General features: G+C 42.5%; 1 protein-coding gene across 1 annotated transcript in view; it reads right to left on the bottom strand.

The window, feature by feature from the left end:
• Positions 1-27,243, bottom strand: part of GNAS (GNAS complex locus) — a 159,627-nt gene that overhangs the window by 118,368 nt on the left and 14,016 nt on the right. The gene's annotated exons all lie outside the window — the stretch shown is intronic.

The raw sequence follows: 27,243 nt of genomic DNA, 5'->3' as shown, positions 1-27,243 counted from the left end.
ATGTGAAAATGTTCTTTCTGTAGCCCTCATCATTTTCAGAAGAATCCAAAATTAGTTGCAAGACCTGTGAGCATTCACTGTAAATCAACAAACTGTATGTATAAATTTAGCCTATATAGTATCCAGCCAAAATCCCACAAACTACTCTGAACTTTTTCTTTCTTTTTGCCAGCTATCTTTTGCAAAGCTGCCATCTTCTGCTTTCTTGCAAATTCATGGTTTTCAGGGGGTTCTTGTTTCTGCTGCCTTCTCAGATTACAATTTCTTTTGTGTTAATTAAGCTGAAAAATTGAAAGAATGTCGCTGACTCTACAAAGAACACAAAACAGGCTTGCTTGAAAAGCTAAAAATAGATTGTTCTGTTCGGAAGACAGACGACTCAGTCTTCAAACTATTTGTACAATGCGAATTAATTGCAGATGGCCAATTCATTTATTTAGACCTCTGTGACAGAAATGAAAGTGCTACTGCAACTGATTATGTGCATAAAGCTCCTTTCAGGTAGCTGGGTCTAGTAAAAAAACAGGAGGTAGCATACTGTTATTTTCTGGAAGTCAATTTGTCAAAAAGTTTTTTGATCTGATTCTCTCTCTCCGGTCTCCCAATCTCTCTCCCAACAGCTCGGATTTAAGACGTGAGACTGATGTGCACAAACTAAAAGTTACAATGGCCTGCTCACATTTACCTCTAGCATTCACAGTATATGTTGTAAATCAGTTACATTCCTGTGATTAAAATGACATTTTATAATGATGTAAATGTTGTAACAAAACCCACCCAGATTATTTAACTTATTTAAAATTAATGCCATTTTTCTTTTTTATGCCTCAGTATTTGTTTTAAATAGTATTTTAATTTTTCCTTTTTAGTCTTTCTCCTTAAAAGCAAAAGAAAGTTTAATTTAAAAAAACAATGTTATTGATTTAATGGGAGAGAATTCCGGAAAATCTAAATGGAAGCTGATAATTCCATCCTGGCTTTTATTGTTAGATAAACGGGAGGTTTCCAAAAATACCATCTATTAGACTAGGGTCTACAAACTGTAGCTGTGAAATAAAAATATCATTGAACTAGATAAATTGTTTGGGATACAGAATGATCTGTACTAGAACTTTACAGCAGATCCTGAACAGCATGAGGCCTCCTTTGTGCTAGAAAACTAGAAACGTTGTCATTTGGGAGTCTAAATAATGCCAAGAAAAAGAAACTAAATATCAGAGTCCCTTTTCTCCAACTCCAGTGTCTCTCCCTTTGCAATTTTACTACTTTACAGTCTCTAAATCCCTGTTTGCAGTCTTGCTGACTTGAAAAATGTGCAAAAGTTGATCCACACAGGGTCTGAGCTAACAGGGCTGTAAGAAAACCTCCCAAGAAGTTTCAGGTGGTATGATATCTGGCATGCTGATAGTATCACAGATATTACATTTTTCTGGTACTTTTTTAAAATAACATAATGTTGCTGTCTGCATTTCAAAGTATTTATATTACATCTTAAAGACTTTAAATCAAGACTGGTGTTTTTTAAAGGCATTAAGTCTTATAAGCCAAAAATACAGCTTGATGCAGAAATGAATTAAATTTTCTGCCTAGACAAACGATCATAATCTATTACAATTAAAATACCAGTCCTCTCCACTGTTCAGACTCCTTCTGAAATACTTCTTATGAAGTTACTTAAGCTTATGGGTTATCATAGATTTTAAAGGGGGCAGACATCATCCTCTACCCTATATTTTAAGCTATATTCCTTTGCTGCGACTTCATCCAAACTCCCACCAAGGTCAAGGGAAACAATTTGTTTTCAAGCAATACAAAACAGGCTACGCAGTTAGGCTACAGCATCTTCCTTCTCTTTTTATGGACTGCAAAAAAAGTTTAAATAGAGCTACAAGCTTCCTAACAAGAAACAAATCCTTTCCCAAGGAAAGAAACTTTGTAGAATGCCTCTCAAAGATGACCTCTGTCCTGCGTGCTTCAAAATGTTTTCATGTATTTCCTGGAAATACAGGTGATATCCGAGGTGGAGTAGAGGACAATAAAGCTGCTAAATAACAAAGGTCACTTGCCTTCAACTACATCTACGAAAAATGGTTGACATATCCCGTTGGTTCAGTCCAGGCAGAGATTTACCGAGACTAGGGTGATGGGGAGGGGGACACTCACAACGTTGCTACACATGACCCACTCCTGCTCATGTAATGGAGTTATACATGCCCCCACTTAATTTTGGTGGAAAACTGAAATTCTTTGGCCACGCGTGTAGAGGAGGAATCTGCTGTTGTCCTTCAAGACATGTAGTAAGGAAAATGCTATTGGGGAAACATTGTCAGGCAGCAGCCGGCATACACCAACCAACCGTGTCCTAATGACAAGACGCTTGAAAAGGAAGAGCAACAAAGCTCCTGATTTTTTTTATTTTCCACTGTGGATTTTTTTTTATTTATACTCTGTGGTGGGGCAGACTCCATAGGGATCATGTCTTTACACAGGCACATCTACCTCCTCTCAAAAGAGAAACATCTTTGTTTACTTAAACTATTTTTGTTAGACCTAGTTTTTCCTGGTTCTAAAGAGTTTTGCCTTGCTCGTAAAGTAAACACCAACATCTTTGACAGAAGCACCACCTTTGAGTGCCCAGAGAGTGTCTTGGTAGACCTCGTAAAGGTGACATATATATATATATATATATATATGTTCACTGCTTGCTGAGGTGAATCATGTCAGCCAAGGTCTTGCTAATAAATAAAATGCTTTCAAAGCATTATCTATTAAAGATAGAGGACAGCAGGAGTGGAAAATTTTTGCAACAGAACCAGAGCAGGGTCTGGGGCTGTGATATAAACCAGTACGTGTATCAAACGTCGCGGCTGCAAAAGAGGAGGGTTGGACACAAATAGTGCAGTCAAGGGCTGGGTCTCCTCTCAGTCCTTTCTAGCCCTGGTAGGATTTGCAAAACCTCCAGCATAACAGACACAGTACCCCATGCAGAGCTGGAAGAGCATTTTTTACAGACACTGATAGGGCCTGACATGCAGGGTTGTTTCAGTTTGGGTGCACATGCTCCATTGAAGACCAGGCTAAGAGGGTTGAAAATTCAAGACAATGCGTAAAATGTGGGAAAACTCACGTGCAATACCCCCCACCTACACACAAACTGTCTGCCCTGCAACTAAATACCCAAGAGATGAACCACTCTGTCCCTACTGTGGTAAGATAAGAGCAAAAAAGCAAGGAAAGTAAATTAATTGTTGGAATAATATTCTATAGACTAAGTTATTATGTGAACACATTTCTCGGATTGCAAAGGCTGTTACATATTTGTAACAAGAAGAAGAGTGGTTAAGTGTCTGTAATCTATTAATTTCTTGCCAGGACACCACAAGAAGGTGCAGCTTGCCTGTAAACCGACAGCTCAAAGGAAGGCACACCAACTCACTTTTCAGCAGTGACATCTTCGTTATAAAGCCAGAAAGTGATTTTCTGCTGAAGTAGCCTTTAATGGCTAAAGATGAACATTCAGCGTCTGTGTTGTCATTCTGATGCTCGGGGCGGGGGGGGGGGAGAAGAGAGAGCAAGACAGCAAGGCAGAGAGTACTTAAATAGTGCTTTAGCATTTTTTTCCAAATTTGTAAGATTTTGGGCTAGCAGAAATTTTGGTACACCTTCTCTCTAGCACTTTGACTACATGTTCTTAAATAATTTTTAAACCTGGAGGAGTGCTAGAACTTAGCATCTTCCCAGTTGACAGCACAAACAGGAGAAGTGTGAGCCCAGCACTCCTTCTCTGATCAGATTTGTCCCTTCTCTGGTGCCCCACATTGGCTTATTGAAGCATCTCTGTGACTCCTGAAGGAGAATGAAGTCAGAGAGTTTACACTAGTTCTTGCATATCTACAGCCCCTGTCCCAGCAGAAACTTGTCTCTCTGGATGTAATTAGAGCTCAAGGAATAGCCTGTCTTTTAAACCAAGATGACAGAAATCAGGTTCTGCTATTAAAAAAAAAATAAAAAGGAGAAAAACCTTCTTTGTACAGACTGCAAGATTTCTCAAGTATTGATAATCAAGATATCCCACTGTTATTCAGGATGACTGAGGAGCTGCAGCATTCATGTTTTCAAAGGTCACTGTCTTGTTTTTATTTCCCCATCAGGTTGCATGAAAGGGCCACTTTCTTTCATTTTGTTGAAAATCCAAACCATCAAATAAATATCAACATGGTTAAACTAAAATAAATCAATCATCCTGTAAATTTTTAAATAAATCAATATACTGTTATGTTTTGAAATGGTATAAGACAAATTTCTCCCCCTCTATAATTCAAAACCAGCCTTAACCAATTACTTCAAACTTTTCCCCAGACGAGACACATCTCCTTTGGCGCAACGTTTCACATCAGAATTTTCAAGCCAAAAAGAGTTTCTTCCACAGACAAAATTGGAAATGAGAGATTAAAATCACCCTAATGATAGGTACTGGGTTATGCCTTTCAACTATGGATCCATGCCCATATCTCTATAATTGTGACAATATTTTTCCAAGCAGAGTATCATGTTGTATGTAACACTGAAACTTCCTGGTCTCTACTCCTTCTCTGCTGCATGGTTACCATCTTATTTTTATAAGCATTCCATTCTGGGGCTGGCCCTTCAGCTTTGGCAGAGCCAGGCAGCTTCTGCTTTAAAGCAGCTATTTTGCAACTAGCTGCTGCTTGCTGCATCTTTCTTTTCCAGCCAGCAAGTACCTGTAATGTTTTCCTCTCCAGCTACTGAGAAAATGGCACATTCTCACAGGTGCTGCCCCTAAAACAGGGCACGTGGTGGGAATAACCAGCAGTGACCTGGACCACGCAAGGAATTGCCAGGGTGGCTTTCATTTCTGGTTTCTCTTTGGAAGGGCTGCAAAATGGCTGGTTTTAAACACGTTCATAAAAAAGAATTCTAGATTCACATCCTGCTCATGCTGGCACTTCTGTTGCCGGACTAGTCAGGCTTGCATCAAAGGGAAGTTTTCATTGCCACCCCAAATCAGTGGATAAACATCAGGGGAGCCACAAACAGCACCAGCAGGCACTTTTGAACACTTGCTGGCTCAAAAATAGTGGTCAGCAGGGCAATAGCAGCAAAGTAACTACTGTATGATTTAACTTTACTTGGGCTGTTCTGTAGTGAGAATCTAGCCCTTTACAAATAATAATTAATGTTCTATTTTTTCCTTAAAAGCAAACAAACAAAAAACCCAAATGAGTGGATTTAGAGCACCCAAAATGCGAAGCAGTGCCTGGAGGGGAGGTCTGCCCAGCCTGGGCTGCCAGGGCAGGAGCCTTGTTCATACAACTGTTTGCCCACGGGCAAAGCAGCTACCCTGTCCTAGAGGCAGACATGGTTGTTTCCTTCCCATTTTCCTCAGCCTTTTAATTGCTGTAGTTAAGAGTCACACACACACACAGGGGAACACCAACCAAGAGAAAAATTCAACCATGGTCACAGTCCCAGAGGCACCTCAGCCTCCTGATACACCCAGAAGCCCTCAGGACATTTTTGGCTGATCCTTACTGCAGATCAGACATCTGCATCGAGGCAGTAAGTACATCATGGATTTTTAGCAGAAGTTACTCGCTGCTCTGGCAGGCAGTAATTAGATTACGAGAATTACAGAAATGACAGGCTGGTTGTCTACCGGCTGTATGGGCAACCTGCAACAGCTTGGAGAAGAGTAAAGCATTCAGATTAGTATAGGGATGAGTTCAGTGTAAATCCAAATAATACCAAAATAATACTTATTAATAAATAATGCCTCTGAACCAGCACATTTACTGCTGTAACGCTCATTCTTATCCTCACTGCCTATCTCACCAAACTACCAATGCAAAATGTCCTGTGCATGGGACCCTCTGGTCATTTGCTTTTCTAGAGCATCTCAGCATCGTGCCTTCCCCCGTGCCGTATCCCTGGTTCACACTTCTATTAGAAAATCCTAAATAGGTGGGAAAACACTGGGAACCTGCCTGCATAATGGCTGCAAGTGTACCTTGCAGTGGCAACTGCGACGACAGCATTCCAGATACTGGCATACAAATGAACATAACAAGCATTCAGCTTTGCTTATAAAATTCCCATAATCAGCACTGCCACAATACATAGCTTTAAAAATTAGAGCAAGGTTTTCCCATATATAGGAAAGCTGACCTGCCACTATTGTATCAGCATCAAACCGCGCCCCGGGCGGCGTGCAGAAGAGGAACTGGAGCCTTACAAACCCTGCCTGCTGCTTTGTCTGTGCTCAGTAGAAAGTTTGGGTGCTCCCTTGAGTGGTCTGGGGTGACACCACTTTGCAAGAAGCCTGTAGCCACATTATTTCTGTCCTAGGCTCACTTGCCAGCTTGACTGAACCCGTAACAATAAAGCTAGTACGTTTTTCCAATCCTTCTATCTAAAGTTGCATTTGTACATTCATTACTTCTGTACCTAAAGCAGGGCTGACACTGAGGTCTAAGCATCTGCATCCTCCTCTGGGCTTGGGCTTTACTCCGTTCAGAGGCTTCCCAGGGCCTGTCGGGCTCAGGACCTCCGCTTGAGACCCCTGTGTCAGGTTGAGGCACCCTCTTGGGACAAGTTTTAATGCTCGTGCTTGATGCATGAAACCCTGAGAGTGGCTGTTTGTAAGATCAGTGCTACCAGACGTCTCCCTCAGGCTGCGTGAAAGCATTTGAGCAAGCACGTTGGTGCAGACCTCGTGGCTGCGGAGCCCCCGACGGAGGGCGAAGGACCACGCAGGGGCTCCGTCTGAACCGCTGGCGGCAGCTGTCAGTGTTTTTTGGGAATATTCCATTGTTTTCAATGTATAGAAAGCGCAGAGAAACCAGTGCCAGCGACCGTGGCGGAGCAGCCAGGGCCACTGCCAGCAGCTGGAGACTTCTCACTGGGAACAGTTTCTTCCGCGGGTTTGGTAACGCACGTTGCATTTAGTACTTTTGACTCAATCAAACAGCCTATCTGCTCACAAAATCCTAACTCCGGGTAACTATACGAGCAGCAGTATGTATTTATAAACTCCTTACAAAAAAAGCAGGATGAGCCGGGCTGTGACTATCCAGCTGCAGCTCTGGTTATGCCAGACAGCTGCTCTGTCAAAACTGCTGGGAGAAACCTCATTTCTTTGCAGGGGATGCCCTTTGATACTCGTCAGGAGTCTGTTTTGGCAGCTATATGCTGCCTAAGGGAGAGATCTTTGAGAGGTGATTTTATAAGATACCAGTGGTATGTGCTAGATACCTGGGTACGTACTTATGACTGCGAGGGATTGCGGGGGGGAAGGGGGGAGAAATTCTGGGTAAGCACTATTAATCACTACATAATCATGACTACATTTTTTTTTTTCCCCACAGTTGTTAAAATGAAGCAAATCAATCACATGTGACTTTTGAGCTTCCTGACACACATTTTATATTCTGCAGGTTTCAGACCTGCCCTGCGGGCAGGAGACCCACCGGCAGCTCTCCACCGACCACATCAGCTGTGTGGCAGGAGTTAAGCTGCAGAGGTAGTGAGCAAGAGTAAAGACTTCAACAATTAAAACTGGTATCTCTGTATAGTAACAGAACCTGCACAATCTGACAGAAGAAATTAAAATCGTAGGTTGGTAATCTCTCTCAGTTTTGTTATTAACATGGAAACAAACTATTTAGGTAACTGAAAGCCTTGCATCACTTTAGGAAATGTTAATTTCATCAGTGGTTTTACTGTAATAAGTTTCTTTTTCCTTTCCAGTTTTCTAAAGCCTTAGGAATATTTCAGAGGGAATCCTTCCCAAATATGCAAACAGCAAGTCAATACTCTGAGTTTTTTTGCCAAGCTTCCTTTTCCCTACATCTCTCACTCCAGAAAATATGATTAAAAATACATTCAAATAAATAGAAAGGGACTAGAGGACTAGAGTTTAGCAGGTCTAGTATTGCCAAATAGTTATAGATAATCAAAATCATCGCTAAGCTAGTCATACATTTCCTCATTCAGTGTGGTCTCCTGATGTTAATGTGCTCCCTTTTAATAAGAAGTAATTTAAATGTCTGCTCCTGCTATTGCACACAGGAAAGAGAAGTGTAGAAGTTGGGAAGTCCGAGCAGATCTCCAGCAAGCTCTGGCAGAGGCCGTTCCAGCGAGCTGCGAGTCTTCTGGTTTGAGACACTGTTTGGTGGGTTTTACTATTTGAATTGTGTCAAGAGTAAGTTGGGTTCCTGTTCTGTCACCAAAGACCCTCAGCATTTTCCTTGTTTTAATTAACTAACTTTCCCTGGGGGGGAAAAATACTAGAGATCAATAACAACTGTCATAATTAGTATCTCTATAATTGCATTCCTTCTTTTATTTAGAAATGCCATGCTACAGCTTCTCAGAATATTAGTTTTCCTTGTGCTCATTTTTTAGTATCTAGAAAAATGCTAAAAATCTATTTTCACCAAGATTTAGGAATTTTATTTTTAGAGTTAAAACCCAAATTATTCGGTATTACTTTCTCCATCATTTAAGATTTCTAAATTTCTAATCATGGTTCCTGCTATCAAATTTCCTACTTTCCTTTAAATATAGATGTTGCAATTGCATGTTTAATGCTACAGTTACAGTTCACATTTAGGACAAAGCTGACTCCTTAGCACTGAGCCAGTATGAATGTACAGAATAATCTTCAAATACATGTAAAGCAGTTTCATGCATCTCCATGCCTTTTAGCACTGAGTTTGTAGTAACGCTGACAAAATTAAGTATACTAATCTGATAATCATGTAATACTATTTACATGAAAAATTGGACCAACTCTAAATGCATTTTTAAAACTACATCAAAATTATGAAAAACATTAATTATATCCATCTTATTCATCTATGTATAAATTTGTAACTATGAGGAAGAAACATATTATCCAATCATTTAAATTAACAAACTTTATTTATGCCATCTTGAACTCAATGCCTTCAATGCAAGGGGAGGAAGAGCAGGTTCCACGGAAAAACGCAAGTATCAAAAAGGTTGATTCAACATCCCCCCCCCCCCCCCCCCCCCCCCCCCCCCCCCCCCCGCATATGTCCTCACTGTGATAACACGCAATAGGAAAAGTTTACCAGGAAAAATGGTAATTAGCTTCTTTTTAGAGATTTTTTGGCTTTGCAATTACGGTCTTAATTTTTTCTAACAAAATGTAATTCTTCTGTTAAGTTTCTAGAGAACAGTATTGAATTCCCTACCATGCATCCAAAAATTCTGCTTCTGTAAAAATTGTTCTGAACAAACAAGGACTGCAAGACCTCAGCTGTGACTTTCCAGATATATTCTATCTTTACATTGTCAAAAAATTACTAATATTTTACATCTTCTCAAAACTCTAATATATTCTCTATATAAAACAAATACATTATTAAAATGTCAGATAAACTGTAAGTTATCCCTTTCAAACAAAACAGTAAGTTATTAATGCAATCTGGATTCTGATACTTATATATTTTTTTATTATTTTAGAGGGTAGTAAAAATACACATGAGCGTTTAAGTACTTACTGTGTATGTTTGCACTCTATGAACAATATCCTCACCATCATACCATTGGCAGGAGGGGGGGTTAAATTTTATTACTTACAAGTAACAATCACAGGATTGATTTCTTTAAAGCTCAGGCAAATGAAAAAATACAATTGTGGAATTCTGTTATCTAAACCAACATAATCCTAGGAGTTAATCTTAGCTAGCTGTTATCAATTACCAACATGAAGTGACATGCCACCTGCGTTCTCAAAGTTGGGAAAACATAACAAAATGTTAAAGCAGTTATGAACAGGAGCAAAATAACTTGAAAGGCAATGCTAACAATTTAACAACTAACAAGTTAGCAGTGCCATATGTGGAAACACAGGAATTTCATATGCTATAGGTAGACACATTTATATTACAGTAGTGAGAAAATTTTTTCACATTTTTTACTTTCACTCCTGTACCACCAATACAATTTGGAATTAGACATACATAATTCAACAATCCATTAACACAATCAAAACCAATAATGACAAACCAATGCATCACTGTTTCTGAGAATCAAAACCTTTTTTACCTATACTAGACAGTAAAATAATACACTTTTTAAAATAACTGTATCCTGTGTATACTCATCTTAAACTCCTTCACAAGATTTATCATCTCAGTTTAATTTCTTTGCAGACTCCCAAGGGATTAATTTCAACTACATTGAGCTGTTTTCTCCTAGTTCTGACTTAATAAATTATGGAGGGCAACAAATATTAAGTATGTAAAAAGGTAGCAATTTAAAAATGACAATTCCTGGAAAAAACACTCTTTAAGTGTTAAATTCCCTAAAGAATAGAAACGGGCAAGATGTATTTCAGACATCTGACTATTAGTCAACTATTGTTAAAGTGATCCAATTATTAAATAGTCAAGAATTATTTATTTTACTTATATAAACTATCCCTCTTTGCTGGGTCTGGAATAAATTAACACATCCACATGTTTCTTTGCTTACTATGCCAAGAAGAATGACTAATATTTTTCTATAATAATATTTTGATAAGAAAATGAATGTTCAGTTTAGATTCATAACAGGAGTTTCTGCATCGTTTTTATGTGCTGATTCAAATATGAAATGATCAAATTAGAAGGACTTGAACAACTTAATTGAAAAACAAAACAGCTTTGCTGAAATACAAAAAGTATTTTTTTTAGCTACTCTATCAAATGAAAGCATATTTGTGCTTTCAAAAATATACTGGTTAAAGGATTTAGACAGGCTTCATATGAAATGTATTTAAACATCAAAACTAATTTAAAATGATCTAGAGAAACAAGCTGTGGAATGTCCAATCCTTAAAAAAAAAAAAAAGTAATTAAATGCTCAGGGCTTAGCTTGCTAAATACAATTAAGGACATTCGCCTCCTTTCTCACTTTGCCAGACCAAACGCCCTCCCCCTTCACCTCCAGCCACGGCAGAAGCACTTGCAGCCACCTGGGAGGCTAACACCGGACCTGAGAAAAGGGAGAGGCATCAACCTGCATTTTAAAACCAATGATTTCCAGATGCATCAGTAATGTCTCAATACAGAAACTCACGTAATCTCATTTATCATGTTTGTTTTTCGTGTTTATTAGCCGAGGAGCATACAAACACAGGGGTTCCCTGGGCAGGTCAGGTTATTCTGCGCAGCTCTGCCCAGGGCGCAGAGGAGGCTGGGCGCAGTGCGCGGGGCTGTGCCGGGTCCAGCCTGCCAGCACACTTCCTCCACCCAAAACCAGTAAAGATAACTAACCAGAGAGGAGACGTTACAAAATGCACTGCTGAAGCACCCTGTGCCTTTAACCTGGGTGATAAAAGAGCCAGGTGGAAAGTTTCAGCTGCTTAGTTTAAAAAAAAAAAACAACCAAAAAACTGATTAAAATTGCAATTGCCTCTAAACTACAGGACCTGCTGTTTGTCCCTACCCTGTGCTGGGGCAGCTTCAGGACCCAGGTCTGCCTGTCTGTCAGAATTGTTTCTGCCTCAGTTATCTAGTCCAGCCAAAACAAGCCACGTTTACAGCCAGAGCTGCAAAAAGATCTCTTAAGGAGATTTCTGCAAGCCCTCCTAAGTATCTCCCCTGCACCCCTGCCCAACCCACCCCCAGCAGCCTCTCCTCCTCCCTGACCCCCTCTGGGCACCACCGTCCCATCCAGAGCCCTCAACATCTTCAGCCCCACTAAGAGAAGGGACCGGCCAACCCTTTGCTCCACAGAACAAGCTACTCAAGGTCTCTCCGTCCTTTCCTATCGCCCGGTTCACTGCTCCCTCCCTTTGCCATCCCGCAGTCCCCTGGAGAAAAGCCTGCACCTTCTCATCTGCAGGGAGCCCCGGTGCTCCCCGACACCCCCAGGCTGGCCGCTGCCCTGAGCCGCAGCTCTGCACGTCTGCGGGAGGTTTGTCATCCATCTGCCCGGTGGGTTTGCTGCTGCCAAGGCTGAGGGGCCGGAGCAGGACGACAAGACTGAAGTCTGCACTCCTAGAAGCGACAAGAGGGTCTTAAAAACCAAAGCAAGAACACCACCATCAAAAAAAAAAAAAAAAAAAGACCAAAAACCACACCAAAAAGGTGAAAAGGAAGGAAAAAAAAAGTGAGAAACAACCCCAAGGACCTTCTAACTGGTCTGTCCCAGGACTATGCGAGAAGTTCAGCAAAAGAGGAATTTCTCCCCCCTCTCTGGCACAAAGTTTCAGCAAACAAACAAACAAAAAAATCCATAAAAACGTCAAAAAGTAACCAAAGCTCATCCTCTGCAGTGTGCAGGGTGCTGCTTTAACATTTTCAATCTGCAGAGGGGTTTGCTTTGGGATGTCTTGCTGGAGAAGGAACAGGGCGCAGGGCAGAAGCGGATCAGAAGGGAAAAGTTCCCAAGAGGGTTTCAGAAGTTACAGCACATTTATTTCACCAGATGCTATTTTTAACCCTGCTGTTACTATTTTTACCCATGTCAGTGTTTTCCATTTGCTGAACTCTGTCCCCATGCAGGCAGGGCTCCGCTCGTCCCCATCACCCACCGCTCCCCCCATCCCACCCCGGCTCCCATCCACCGCGGCCCCCGCTCCCCCCGCCACGGCCCCCGCTCCCCCCGTCCTGCCTGCACGCACAGCCCGCTCGCTCCCCCCGCTTCTCCCTCCAGCGCTTGCATTTCATTTCGGGCTGCACTTTCGGATCTCTTTAAACAGCATCAGAAAAGCCCGTACCCCCCTTCTCCGCCCCTGCTCTGTATGGAGGGAGAGAGAAAGATAAAAAAGTTGCACGCGGTGCAAAGTCCAAAGGCGATCACCCAGCAAATCTCCTGCTTTAATTTCATTCCTCTCCAAACACATTCCTGCCAACGGCGGGGAGGGGGGGGGGGGGAGGGAGAAAAGGCAAACAAACGCCACTGTTGCTAAGTTTTGCACTTTATACCCTTTTATATTTACAATCCGCTCTTGGCTAAAAATAGCAACACACGATCCATTTATAACTGGCCGGACATGCCCCGAAGCCGCTGGCGGGGCCCTGGCTGATGAAAGGAGCTCTTTGCGTTCCTTCTACCTGAGCTCATCTCCCGCTTAAAGGGCTCAGACAGCTCTGCTTCCACAAAGCACACATTGAAATGACTGCTGCTTCCAGGGGAGAGCAGGGTAAGGGACGGGAAACAAACAAGAAAAAGAAAAAAAAAAAGACAGTAACCCATGCAGGCTGCCCCATGCCCTTCTTGGCATGCTTGAAAAATGTACAATTAGGGAGGCAGCACAGAAAGCAGAGGTGGTCGGGGACTGGCAGGCAGCCCCAGCGCAGGGCAGGACCTTGCCTGGCGTACAGCAAAGGGAGGGCTCCAGAGGCAGCTCCAGCTTGGCTCAGTATGTGATCAACACCTTAATTCACACTTAGCTGAGCGGTGGGAGCGACTGCAGACCCAGACCCAGGGGCAGGTCTGAAGGTTGCTCTGGAAGCGACCTTAGAGCTGCGCACAGAGGTGGATGCTGGCAACAACTCTAGACACGGCTTTAGAGGTGGCTCTAGAAATGATGCTGGAAACGGCTCCTGGTTTGACTCCAGACAACTCTAGACATGGTTCTCGGGTGTGGGGGTGGAGAGGGGCTGGAGCCAACTCAAGGGCAATGCTAGAGTCAGCTCTAGAAGTTGGTCTAGAAGTGGCACCACAACTCGCAAAGACGTAAATGCACAGTGTTATCTGCAATAATTATTCATACAGGAGATTTTAACAATGTGGGATTTATTCCATCACTGTTACTAATGCCTTCAGAATTCGATGTTAAAAATTTCCATTAGCACCTGTGCAGGACTCACAAACTGCATGTGCAGCAGAAAGAGCTGCAGGACTAAAACGAAGTCCCAAGGGCACGGCCCAGTGCCCGGTTCAGTGGAAGCCACACCTTCCCGCTTAGGGAAACCATGTGCCACACAAACGCCGCTTCCCATCTAATACTGACGCGCTTTGGTGTTTTAAAATTTCCTCTCTTGGAAGCACAGGTTTCCTCACTTTATTCTCTTGTTACCGAAACAAAGAATCCCAGTTCAGAGGCAGGATAACAACTTAGGCACCACTGAGCAGCAGCAACAAAAAACTACACCACCAGCAAACAACAGCATTTTAGTACAGTTTATCACAAATGTGCAAATCCCAGCCACTTAAAAATAAGGGGTCAACCCCTCCCAAAGTTATGAGACTTTAAAGGAAAATATACCTTCCAGTTATGAGTCTTTTGGGTACACTTGAAACGTTTCTCAGTACTCTTAAAAGCTAGAAAATGTGGTTTGTTTGGACTGACAGCAGAAGTTCAGTGCCAGTGCTCCATGGATTGTAGTTGAGGAAAAAAGTAATAACCATGGTGGGACCCAGAGAAAAAATGATTGTAACAGTTGGCAACATCATTACCTACATTTATTCCTCCTAATAGCTCCGTTTCAGTTGCTTTTCTGATATTCTTCTTGATTTTGGCTTCTCGGTGGGAAGTCACATCACCTCATGTCTTGTCTGCACAGAGTTTTCAGGCTGTATTTTCTCTCCATAGCTCTACCACATACACACTCCCTTCGCTTTGTTTGTACAGGAACAAAAAGCGTCTATGTCTACCAGTGCCTTTCCAAAATTTCACATATCACCAAAACAGACGTGCAGCAAGCTGGTCAGACTTTTCTTGGAGCTGTGCTCATAGTATGCATTATAAATTTTTTATTATAATATACAGATTTCTACCAATTTCCACTAGCTTTTAGCTGCCTGCTACAGGCAGGGGTTCACACTAACCACCTCCCATGATCTGACATTAGCAATCAAGTGCCATTTTCAAGCTGCTTTCAGAAAGGCTTGAAGGAAAATCACTGAAAACCATGATCCTGAAAGTCATTAATATGAGAATGCAGCAGTGGTTCTGCAAATGCCTGTCTGGGAGGAGATGCTTTAAACAGGGAAATGGAAACTTCGCTGCCACATTGCTATCAGTGTTGTAACTGCCTCTGTGTTTGCAAGAAATCCAGATTATTCTTTCAGTCTTCACTGAGTTGCTGCAAAATGACAGTCAAGCATGCATTCAGAGGACACCAGAAGATGTAAGCATCCCTGGACAAACCTGCCATGAGAAACCTGTCCTGTAGTGGTTGCTGTGCAAAGTATTTTTCTGAGCAAGAGAGAGAGTTCAGCCCAAGGGCTGGGAGATTACTTTCTAACCAGGCAGGGAGTGGAAACCTCTGCAAAAGGCCTGAATTTGCCATGGAAGTGCTATGCCCCCGGGTTTCAAAAGCAGAAGCGAGACAGAGACAAAAAAGTACAACTTCACCCAAGCTATGAACAAATCCTTGTGCAGTAACATTACAGAAATTGATATTATTATTAAGGCAAAGTATAGCTCAAGGAACTTTTTTTTTCCCCAACTGAGTTGCAAATAACAACCCATTGCAGATGTAAAAACCATAGCCAGAGGACAGTGGCAGCCATACCCCAGAGCTGGGCAGGCACGGCCCCAGCCTCCCTGGGCAGGCTGACTGGCTCCCCCCGGTCTCACACACAGCATGCTGTTTAGGAGAGGCTTGTCCTGTGCACCCAGAGACCCAGGTTTTTAACCAAAAGGACCCAGCTGGGTTGGGCAGCTACAAAACGCAACAAGCTTTTCCAGTACTGACATCTTGCTTCTGAATGCGTTTCTAAAGGGTTATTTTGCTGAGGAGCACCCTGAGCCAGTAGGTCCTTATCCCAGCTAGTGTAGGCTCTTGGGTCACAGCCCCCCGGTACCCCTGCCCTGTGCACTTTGCAAAGCCAGCTGCCTGCCTCGTCCTCTCCAGCCAGGAGCTTCTCTCCCTTCCAGCCCACTCCTGCCCTGGGTAAGTCTCCATTTTCAATTGCTTCCCAGCTATACAAGCTTGCAAACCTCCTCACTGGGTTGCTGCTCCTTCACTTCCCTGGCTCGTTCCCATTTTCACCCTCTTCCTTTCTTAACCTGAAACCCTGAAACCCACCCTCAGTCCTTGCAGCTTTGGCCCCCTCTTCTGTTAGCAAAACCAAACTCCCTGGTCATGTTCCCGTTGGAGGTTTGCCAAGTATTCATTAAGATGCCACTTATTCCCCCCCCGCCCTTTTTTTTTTTTTTTTCTTTCTTTCTTCTTTTTTTCCCCCTCCTTTTTGGAGGGCAAAGGTAGAGCCGGTGCAAAGAGAACAAAGAGACAATGCAAGTTGTCCCTGCAGTGCTGTAATACAGGGTGTGATGTTTGTCGGTGTCCTCTGCAGCAGAACTGCGTGGGCTCCGACACAGGTCTCATGGCCAGTTCTGGTGTCAAGAGTGCCTGGCTTGAAGTTCGCTATATTAGTGCTGTAGAGATCTCATCACTCAACGTCTTGCAAATATCCAAACCCAGCCTGGCAGAAGCAAAGGGGAGGAGAAAAGGGAGCATGTGTATCTCTTGTGAAAATACACTCCAGTTCTTAATAACATGCATCCACCCTGGAAGACGTTCTTGGAGACCGTTTCTGCCCTGAAGCACTTCCACATTTCTGCCGAAGCTCCTGACTGGGGAGTGCCCCTTTAGGTTTGCCATTGCTGCTTCCAGATGTCACAGTCCAGCATCCCCTGCTAAGACGTGAATGGGCATTTCACCTTCAGAAAAAGACTAGAAATCTAGCATCTCTAGCTGTGCTCATGTAGGATTACAGGGCAGGATTAGGGATTCAAGGTATATGAAATCATGACCGCAGTGGTGCATTTAGCGGCATGCCAGAATTCAAGTGGCAGGGGGACATCCAGGGAGAACAATCCCAGAGCTGTGCAGGGTACGGAGACAAACAGGCAGGCCGGTCCACATGAACCAAACTGGGTGCGATAGCAGCAAAAACCTGGCTTTGTATGAGGCCATATTTATTCTGGGATAATTCCTTCTGGAATAGAGTCACCTTGCTCCTTAAATGGATTAGAAAGTAATAAAACAGAAATAAAGTTGTATATGTAGATAAGTCCTCTACACTGAAAAAACGAATTATGCTAGGGAAAAAGACAATTAAGAGACAACAGCTTTCGCATGAATACAAAGCTCACCGTCTTTTATGCCTACCTACAGACATGTAACATGCAGTATTTCACACATTGCCCTTGTGTTTTGGTCCAAAATACCTAAGGAGTCTGCTGGGCGCCCCACCTGGAGAGGGATGTACCTGTAATAATTAGGAGCATCTTCCTCCAGCCTGTACCAGGGAGCACTAAGGCAGCTGTAATAAGGACTGAATCAAGTAACCAACCCTTCACAGCACTGCTCCAGAGTCGTAAAACTTCCAGCGAAAGAAAAGCAGTCATTTTTCCTTTGTGCAAATCAAAACCAGCCCAAGGTGACCTGACGAAGGAGTTCTGTGAAACTCCACATGTGTAGCAGAGAGCAGCACTTGGGCCAAAGGCTTTAAAACTTCCTCGTTTAAGTGGCCAAAAAAAGCCCACGTGATGCTGGGCTACTGGAGATCCAGATGGCCATTGACCTTTATATTTGTTTATTTTAAAGATGTGTCACTATTTTATTTTTCTTATAAGTCAAACAATTGTATGATTTCTTAATTCTCTTTCCTCTGACCTCTTATTTTCTTCCTGTTTTATTCTAGAAATACTCATTCAACACTCAAATATTAAGAGTGGGTATGGCCCAAATGTTGCAATTCTTCATTCCACAGATTGCTATCACTATTGCAATTGCTATTCCCTCTGGATCCGGAGAAACCCACACAAAAGAACACTATAAAACACGCATTTGAATAGTATATGCAAGGAATATAAAATAGAGACTCCGAAGTACCTTTACAAAAATATTCCTTAAGAATTAGGAGGAACGGGCGTTATTTTCACACGGGGAGTGTTGCAAGTGATGCCTTCTGCTCTCAGCAATGCCTCAAAAGTTCATTTTGCAGATACAGGTAATTATTAGGTGCTATGATTGCATTACCCCCATGGAATCACTCTCTCGGCTAAATTTGCTTCTCCAGACACACCGGTATCACTCGGCAATTCTGCTTTTGAACAAAGATGACTTGACCCGCTTTGATCATACATGCTGGGAGACAAGAGGTGGAGAGCTTAACAGAAGGGAATTCTAGAGAATGGAGGAAATCACAGAGCCAGCTTTGTCAGACAGCTAAAATAGATGCTGCAATTTTGGAAGCGACTGTGGCTTTATTGCTCAGAAGTTGAAGAGCAGGCTTGCAACCTGGGCTCCCTCCAGCAGCTGCCTCAAGGAGAGCTGGAATTCTGCTGGCAAAACCACAGTCCAGCGAGTCCAGGGGCTACAGGCTCCTTGCACAACCGTAATGATGCTGGTATGTTTAGGATGGTGTAACACCTAGCAGACCACAGTTGCTTTATACTGCCATAGTTATGTCCATACAGTTTATACCATTACAAATAGTGTACTGGTCCACAGCCTACCAGACATGGTTATCCTAGTACCAAATGAATACCACGTCTAAATCCAGACAAATTCTTCATTGAGGTAATGAGTCACACCAGGGAAGATTCTGCTCTGTTATCTCCACAGCCTAAACTAAGACAGGGCCATGGGAGCCGAAGAACAGTTTATAAAGCTATGCACTGGGCTCTGCTGGCACTGAGGATCCCAAACTACAAAGTGGCATCCTGCAGGACCTGGGCCATCACTGACCTGAAAGCTCCTCTGCCCAGGACAACTTCTACCATCGCTTCCAACCAAACTGGTCCTGACAACACCTTCCTTACCACAGAGCAATTAAAAAAGAAACTCCAAAACCAGCACACTTCCCTTCATGCTGTTATTAATTTAAATAGTCTCGCAGATTTGTGTGAGCACTCAAAATCACACCAAAATAATTTGTATGCTCTTACTGGGCTGAACATCCTAAAGAATCAAGCCCCAGCAAATAAAGCCCCAGTGTCCTGTGGCAGAGACACCATCAGACCTTTAAAGTGTCACAGCACTTGAGGGCGCTGCTGCAATAAATTTAACTCACCCTAAAAACCTCTATTTGGTTTTATTATGAATTAAAGCCTTCTGTTAAAATATCAGTGACTCGTGTTGACACTTCCTTATACTATTGCTGTTACACAGTGGCCCTACTATTTTGGTAAACAATGAGCAGAACTTAGGACTAACATTTAACATTCAAGGTTAGCACCTAGTTATCCTTTCAAATATTTGCACAAAGTGATAAAGTGGAAGGAGGACAAGAAAACAGTTTAATTCAGAATTTTTTTTTTTCAGTATAATTTATTTGCTCTGGGTGAAATGAGAAGGTGTGAGAAATCATATCTGGTCATGGAAGTAAAAAAAAAATTGGGAGCGAAGATGCAAACACCACTTTCTTGTACGGGAGATACATGAGTTGCTGTAGTCCTTTATAGGCAGACTGATGACACTGTTTTGCTCCCTTTTCCCTGGCCTTTAATAGCATCCTCCCTGCAAAGGCTTCTTGGCCCTCACAAATAAACCCACATCCCTACTGCACCTTCCACCTGCTACATCCTCCACTGCATCCTTCCCACCCTCCTTCTTGCAGGAGCCAGGTCCTGCAGGATGCTGATGTGCAGTTTGGAATGCTCAGTGCCAGATCCAAGATCCACCCCATCAGTGCTCGTTTTCTTCAGATTCTACCCCAAGTGAGCATCTACCTCCAGCGTTGGGTCATGGACAGCTACGTTCTCCATGGATCATGGTAATGTTTCAACTTTTTCTGAATTAATGTAACTAGTCCCCCATTTTTTTCCTGCTCTGCTGTGAAACAGGCTGGAGGACAAACAGTCTTTTGACTGGAGTTACAACTTGCCAGCCTGAGAAAACCTCTGTTCAGAAGTTTTGCCAATGCAATGTTGCATTTGATAACATCCTTTTTTAATCACAGGACCTCTGTATTTTGTTCTCTTTCTCAATTCTGAGCATTATGCTCAATATTTTTCATTGTAGTGGTTTATTAATTACATGGTTGTCTCAAAAAAAATATATATATTGGGGGTGAGAAAACTGACAATTTTATATTTGAACTTCTGATTAATACTGACTGCTTAACAGAGAAAGAGTAAAGGGAAACAGTGAAGACTGAAAAGAACGTTAATATTCCTGCAGCACTGTATTTCCCCATCATTTTATTCAACAGTTGTCTGTGTCCTTAAGAATTTAATATTTAAAAACATCCTTGCCAGTGTTTCACAAAATGCCTGACCTTAATTTTGAGAAAGCAGAAATATCGTAGAGCGGGTGTGCTTGACAACACATCCTAAAGTATACGGACTGTTTTGCCAAAGGTTAGAGACAACTACAGCATCAGTCCTATAAAAATACATTAATGTAAGGACTACTGCTTACTTGTCAAAAATCATCTGCAAGTGTAAAAAGGCAGGGACAAAGTTAATAAAGGGAAAGCAATCAAAGAAAGATGCCCTAAAATCCCCATTTGTCAAAAAAAGATAAGAAAACAAAGAATAGAGCACAAAGCAACTCACTACTTTATCTGCAAACGAATGAATCCTTTCTTCTATAGTGTTCTGTGATTAGTTAAGAGTAAGAGTTAAGCTTTAAAAATAAATAATAACAAACAGTGCGTGTCCAATTTTAACAGTTCTTCCAGTTGTGGCAAGATATTGATGTCTGTGTTTACAGCCGGAAGCCAGAGGAGCACATTTTGCCCTTGAGTTTTGCTGAAGCCCTCGAGAAGGCTCAACGGGACTTGAGACGGCAGGCAGACCGACAGCCGAGCTGCTCCCTGGGATCAGTTACCTACCAAGAGATCTCCATTTGGCGGGGCTGGAAATCTTTCAATCTCATACCTTTTCCTGCCGAACCAGCATAGCTGGAATCTTCTGTTAACTGCCAGCATAGTAATGTGCTGAGCTTCAGACTTAGCATTTTACCAAGACATATGAAAACCTCATACATCTGCTAAGTTCAAACCTTCTAGGAACAATTCCAATAAGATGCTTCATGTTTCCTGCTCCATGAAAAAAAAAAAAAAATCTCATCTATAATTGACCTTGACAGATATTGAGAACATTTGGCACCTATTAAAACCCCTTTAAGATGAGACCCTCTGAGCTATAAAAAGAAATGTAAATGTGAACTTTGTACCACATTTAGTTCACTGGAAACACTACCATGGTAGGTTCAGTCAGTTATTTTCCATTGAAAAGTTATCTTAAAGTATGTCCAGAACTAACTTTTTAAACGTTTATTGAGGAAGTAGGAGCCTTCTGTTTCATCCTACGCATCTGCTTTTTGCAGGCATACTATTAAAAGAAATACCTGACAAAGAGATCTGCATAGCATTGTCGTTGTTCATGTGTCTGGTCCACAGACATGCACAGGGGACAGCTGGAGAAATAAAAAAATCCACTTAATGAACTTTTGTACCAAGAATTATTCCTACTTACAACTTAGAAGACCATTACAACCTCTATCAGACCACATCTAAGAGGCAGAGACAAAGCCAGGAACTATCAACAGCAAGAAGCTCTGTTCTTGGTTGACACAAGGGCTGCTGTCATTAGAGCCACAACCCACTGAAGTGTCAACAAACAAATCCTCAATCAAAGGACAGCAGGAGAAAATATATTGGAGGTTTTAGAGGTCCAAGAACACCACTCCCACTTGAGAAATGGAAAGGTCCAGCTTGGAAATAGGGCCAGCCAGCATTTGGCTCTCCCTTACTAATTAAAACTTAAGTGTTTGGCTGTTACTTGAGCTAACTCAAGGAAAAGCCCTCTTCCCCCAGCGCTATCCTCACCACTGTGATCAGCTCCTGCGTGTGAGGGTCTCTCCCAGAACGCACTGTGCTGAGACACTTTGTTTTCCATAAGCATCTGGGTCAGATGTGACATAATCTCTTTCTGGAGGCAATTTTGGGAAGCGCTGGAAAACTGCTGCTTCCCAAGTGACAGAAGCAGGATTTTCTTTATGCACAGTGGGATGCAGGTGGAGGATAAAGCTAAAAAGTAAATAGAAATCTCATCTAATAATGCAACATGGACAAATTCCTAATGACCAAGACACGCACTCTTCTTGCGACATCTTCACAGGAGAGCTCAACTGAACCAAACCGCCCACACAGACCTAAGAAATTCATGCACTCCCAGCTCTGTTCCCTTGGGGAGCTGGCAGGGATCCCTCCCACCCCACAGGCATAGCTTTAGCACTTCGGCTACACAAAAATCCCACTTTCTCTCCTGAAACACAATAGCTCCAACAGCATCTCTCAGGCCTCCAGCGTGAAAGGATGAGCCATTTCTGTACTCCAACGCAAAACGTGCTTGACTCCGAGTGCACAAACACAAAGAGCTATTCTTGCTCAGAATCAGGTCTTGCCCAGTGCCTTTTGTTGTCATCATTCTCGAGCTGGAGCATGCTACCCTGTACCAGGCTATTCACCAAAATGTAGCGTGTGAATCACAAACTGGGCGATAGCTGCCCATCCTCGAAAGCACAGACGTTGTGATGCTGCAGGGCAAGGCTTGAAGTTGGTTCAGGGCCTTTCACTTGATGAAATTGTAAAAAATTGGAACAGTCCTTCTGGTTTTGGCATTAAAAAAAATCCTGCCTAGCAGAGGGAATGCCTGAGTGTACTGACGGCTCAGGACAGATGTGCCAGGATGGACACAGAGCTACAAGAAGAATATGGGACCGAACTGCAAACTCTCCATCTCAAAAGCAGTAGACAGATCTCGCAATCTTAAAAGACTTAGAAACAGCATAGGTTTAAGTTTAATAGTTAGCTATTGACCATGCCAATGATATTAGGTGAATAACCATTCAAAAATCTTAGAATTTCTCTGGAATAAATTAAATCCAGCTATTTAGAAACTGATATTCTGAAAACTAGTAAGTGCTTTCTAGCAGTCAAAATAAAGTTTCACCATCATGTGGATTACCAAATAGCAATTCAATATAACAAAAATCACTAATTTGTATAAAATTGTTGTAAATAATAAAGCTTATTTGTTATTATTAATAAAAATTATTTGAAGCCTGGGGATTAAAAAAAACAACCAACCAACAAACCACAAAGTAGCTACATCTAGGCACTGTACTGACTACCAGTGGCACAAGACCAATTTTCATTTTTCTTGTGATCACCACCATTCATGGTTTTTCAGTATGCCAGTCTGATGTTATTATTCTTGCCACTCACTCAGGCAAAACCATCTGTACTGAGAACTGTATCCTTACCCTATACGGGGTTCCCATACCCTCCAGGTTCTTTAAGGGGCAGCTTTCCTTGGTGTTAATCATGGCAAAAAAACCCACAGGCGGTATGCCTGTCAGGTTACCGAATGCTTTCTATTCTGAACAAATGTCAACGGGTGTCCTCCAACATTTTCCAGGGTCGCATGGATGAACTCCTAATTCCCCAGTGAAAGACAATTACCAAGTTAGATCTGTTGCAACTGTTAAAAAATTTAGGGTTTAGGATTCTATGGAACTACATAACTTGTTTTTGTCAAAGGTGTTTAGGTGTTGGTTTGTTTTTTTTTTTAAAAACAAAACGGAGTTTCTTGTTCTCAGCTTTTCCGTTTGGCCCTCTCTCATATTTCATCTACCAACTTCCCTGCTATTGCAGGGGGTCAAAGTCCGGTCCGTTGATCACTTCTGCAGCCGTTCTCAGATACTCTGAGTTTTTGAGGCTTCTTGGTTTATTTTTTGTCCGTAGGGCTTTAAATTTGTAAGAAGGTGCCTGTGATCCTAAGGCTTGTAGTATATCCTGGTGCATTTTTCATGATTTACTGCATTTTCCACGTTTATCTGTGACAAAGGAGAACTCAAGCAAATGCTCCTGAGAGTCCACTCGCGTCTTGCTAAAGCAGCCTCCACAAAGGAGTTCGCTTGCTAGTCCGCAGCATGCCTGGTGCACCCCTCCAAGGAAGTTACAAGTGAATAAATGACTCCATTGGACTTGGAAGCAAGTTGTCCAAATTAAAACTGCATTCTCAAATGATTATTTTAAAATGACAGAAAATTAACCAGTCTGAGGTGAAGCCTTATGAGGGTAGTATCTCTGGTGGCAGAGGACTGGGCTTTCCGCTCTTGATGCAAAGAAATATTTCAATTGTTTCAAGACACATTTGCCATAGTTTAACCCTTACATTAATACATAAGCCTGCATGAAAATTCTGTTCTGTGAGAAAAATATACTAGAGAATATTCACATTTTCATTCTGATTCTAAAGATGCAGCTTCAAAACGCAAACACCGTATGCTAGCAAACTTGTTTTTACTGTGCAAATAAATTTTTAAAAAATTGTTTCTGGAAGCCCAGCAGAAGTTGGGCTTGAAATCTCTCAGTGGTATTACATTTTTGTTCAAGCAATACCACATAGTTTGGAAGCCACAGAAAATATCTATTAAGACAGTTGCTAATTTCGAGAAAAAATGACCCCATCTGGAACAGCGTCTGCAGTGCTGTTCATTGCACCACAAGAAAAATATTATTGTACTGCAGTGTGTGAAGCTTTGCAACAAAGATGATGCCAAGTCAAAAGAATCTAACTTACAAAGAAAGGTTGAGGTTAAGGTCTTGCTTTTACTGTAAAAGATTAAGTCCAAAAGGAAGTTTAACATGAAGGAAGGGGTGGAAAAAAGATGAACTGAACTGACAGCTAACAAACTTTTTTCCCCTGTGAACAATAAAGGCTTCCAACTTCAGGAGGATGTCTTCCAATAATGCAAATTGAGGTAAGTAAATTAAGACACCTTAGGAAGCATTATTCTGAACATAAAGAAATATAAGCATAGCAAGAGCATTATCAGAGCAGATTGCTTAAGTAGGGCTTACGTAAGTGCAGAGACCCCAAAGAGAACCTAGGGGAAACTACGTCCCTGAGTTAGAAACTTCAGTGCCTTAAACAGCGGAGAGGATGAGTCAGGAATTTATGAACAGCAGCTCAAAATCAGGGTGAGTAAGGGTGTACCAAAACTACCTGGTGGGAAACATGTAACAAAGAGGGCATTAGGCATTTGCCCGTGCAGCAGCGTGCAGTCTTGTTCAGCCCTGGGCACATGTGGTAGAAGACACACTTACCAAGAAAACTTCATGGAAGCAAGAGAGGTACCAATGAATTTGGCAATCTCCATGATTAGGAAACAGCTGAGTGAGATGCAGAGGACCTGAAGTGTAGTTTAAGGCATCAGAAAGGAAATTAGGCACTTAGCCCCTTTAGCCCCCTTTAGCTGAGTTAGTTCTGAGATAAGACAACGATAGAAAGGACAACAGAAAACCCAGCAGTGACAAGAAGTTCCCTAGGTGCCAGTTTTGTACAGATGACAGCAGGAGGGAAGGGAGCGGGCTCTGAACAAAGCAGCTGTAAAATGAACTGAGAGTCCAGAGAGAAGCAGCTGTAGAAAAAGAGGTTCTGATAGGGCATTTGTTAAAACAAAAAAGTGAGATGAGTTTTTAGAAAGCATCCTGTCAGTGGCAGGGGTTCAGAAATGCTAATGTATTTTTATGAAAGCAGATCTGACATACTGCAGCTGTGGAAAGCGTGCTAGGGAACGGAGCAGCAGGCAAACCAAGAGGGACAACAAGATGGAGTAGACAAGACAGAGACCAACTAGTCATGGACAACACCCACTGAGATCAGCAGTGGTTTAGGGGAGATCACCCTTCTCACAGGACTACAAGCTGTAGACCACAGATACAGATAACTCAAGCCCCGTGTTTCTAAGGGCATGCTGAGCACACATGGAGGAGCAAGCTGGTGACCACCCCAGCTGACAGCCCTAAGGAGGAGAACTTGGGGGAAGCAGGAGCTGTCAGGGGTGGCGAGAGCAGGCACAGCTTCCCTCCTCTCTTCTCTCCAGTACAATACTCTGCTTACTTCATTCATCCAGCCTATAACTTGTGAATGGGGACATGGAGTTCAGCATCCATGGCTTATGGGTGGATGCTTAAGCTGACGACGCTTAAAGGTTTTAATAAGGAGCAACTAAATAGCCTTTAACAAAGACTTGGTAAAAACTGACAGAAACTCTTCCTGTTGGAATGGTGTTGAATTTTCTAACGTTGCACACATAAAAATCCCAATTATAGTTTGGTATTAAAGTAGGCATAAGGATGAAGTCCTCCATTCATATATGGTTTGCTCAAATCTCCTGCATTTCCTCACAGCCAAAGCAACACGTGACAATATGCTGTCACACATGCACGTGTATCAGCCAGGCATCAGCTAAGAAACAAACACACATCACTAGCGAGACACCTCTGCCTCCAAAAGCCAGGCCATTCACACCTAAACCCCTGAGCAAATTTCTCCTCAACTGCAGCATCGTTAGCCATAGAAATCTATCCGTAAGTCATCCTCTAAAGAAACTACAAACAAATACTGCCCATCCTCAAGCAACAGTAGCAGGGTAGTGCTGTGGTGCAACGGAGACGTACTGGGTTGCCCAAAGAGATGACCGCAGCTCCCCACGCCACCTCTCTGGCTCTTGGCTAACGCTGTCTGCCATTACCACGTTGATTGTGATTTCCTGAATTCTCAATTCCAATTTCACATAAAATTACTCCAGCGGTATTTCTAAGAGGTGATCTGTACTGGGTGAGATCAGTGGCAAATGAAGATACTAAGCATTCGAATACCATGCCAAGCCTGTTGTTGAGTAATCCAGATTTCAGCCAAATTAAACAGCGTGCAGTTATACAGGACTACAAACATCTGTTTTCAAGAGGTGTCCAGGTCATTAGCAGCTAATTCTACATCTCTGTTACATTCCCTGCCATATGCTGGGGGATAATCTCAGCAACCAACAGGGATTTTCATCTCAAATCCCAACAAATCTGCTCTGCAAGGCTTCATGGGTTTTTTTATGTCACTTATTAGATAATACCTCTCAGCTGCTCCTCTCTGCTCTTTCCATGCCTTGCATCTATTCTTTCACAGCACCCAAAGGCTCCTACAACCTGCCTAGTAACAACTGACAATTTCTTCACACCATCCTAGAAAAAATTCCCTCCCTTGCTAAGGGTAAATACAAAATGTACCTCCTGGATAAACTCACACGCAGGCTGTCCCCTCCTCAGCTAGCCCTGCCACCTGCAAGAGGTCTAAGGCAGGACAGTCACAGGCACTGGGCAAGGCTCTGAAAGTTTTTGTCCATCGTTGGTGGGAGCAGCCTTCTGCTCTCATTTGAGCTCCTGGTTAGGGCTACGTGTCTGTGCATGTAGCAAACAGCATATAAAGAACAAAGGGAGATGATCTGGGTT

The sequence above is a fragment of the Gymnogyps californianus genome, chromosome 17 (genome assembly GCF_018139145.2).
Source record: "Gymnogyps californianus isolate 813 chromosome 17, ASM1813914v2, whole genome shotgun sequence".
Lineage (NCBI taxonomy): Eukaryota > Metazoa > Chordata > Aves > Accipitriformes > Cathartidae > Gymnogyps > Gymnogyps californianus.
This window is presented reverse-complemented; position numbering and strand designations above follow the sequence as displayed.